Below are 1,188 nucleotides of genomic sequence, written 5' to 3' on the forward strand. Positions count from 1 at the left end.
TAATTAATATATTTATTGTAGTTTCAGCGACACCTTCGTCTAAAGAGAGAAACATTTAATAAATTACAATTATTATATGAAAATTCAGAAATTTTTAAATAATTAACAATTAACAATTAACAATTAAGAATTTCATGTAAAATATATCGGTATTTAGGTAAAAATAAAAATACGTGTAATTCATTAATATAACTTATCGTTTCGTAATCGAATTCGCAAACAATACCATTTTTGTAGCCGAACTCTATGCTCTGAAGTGAAGCCAATCGAATTGGTTAGCACTGATTCAGAGCAGTGCATTGATTAGCATTAGGCCTGTTCTTTTTGGCTCAACTTTTGTACCAGTTCATCTTTCTTCCTTTTCTCTCCAGGAGTAAAGAAGAGGAAGAAAGATGAACTGGTGCAAAAGTTCAGCCAAAAAGAACAGGCCTATTGATTCGGGGCAATGAGAGAGTCAAGTTACTAGGAGCACTGGATCTGAATCAAGGCAAGTAAAACCGCACTCGGATCGCATACACCACACCGTTTCGGCACTAGTGCAAAAGTTACTAGCCACTGGCACCGAGCAACATCGAGTGAGTGCACATCAATCGAATTCGCCATAAGGTTCGAGGCAGTGATGCAGGTCGGACCGCCAGTGATCCCAACTGTTGAAAAACATTACACGCTAAATTCTATTTGAAATACCGCCAAAAAACTGTTAGATATTTATATATGTTTGTAATCAGGAGGATCCCGTTTGCCTACAATCCCGATTGCACACGGGGTGATCCCGATTGATCACGGCTCGATTGGACATCACAGCGACCGGTGCCTAGGAGCTTTGTAGTCTCGAGCGCTGTGAGTGACTCGTGTCCAATTGAGCCGTGTCCAACTGGGTGCCACCCATTGCACACACCACTCATATCAGCTGGTGCCTTGTAATTTTTTACTGCTTTACCAATGAGAATATTTTATTTTTAAATTGGCCAATTAGCGACGCATGTGTGCAACATGCAATGTGTGTAATCGGAGTCTTCCCTTGTAATCACTTTTACGCACGCATTTATATAAGATGAGTACTGAGGAGTCGATTCTGTATCTTCAATCAAGGGGGTCGATTCTGTATCTTCAATCAAGGTGAAAATTACAAAAGTGAGCAAATTTACTAGGTGTTGACCAATGAAATTATCAGTATTCTAGTAAATT

Source organism: Trachymyrmex cornetzi, unplaced genomic scaffold, assembly GCF_001594075.2.
Source record: "Trachymyrmex cornetzi isolate Tcor2-1 unplaced genomic scaffold, Tcor1.1 scaffold176, whole genome shotgun sequence".
NCBI classification, from domain to species: Eukaryota; Metazoa; Arthropoda; class Insecta; order Hymenoptera; family Formicidae; genus Trachymyrmex; species Trachymyrmex cornetzi.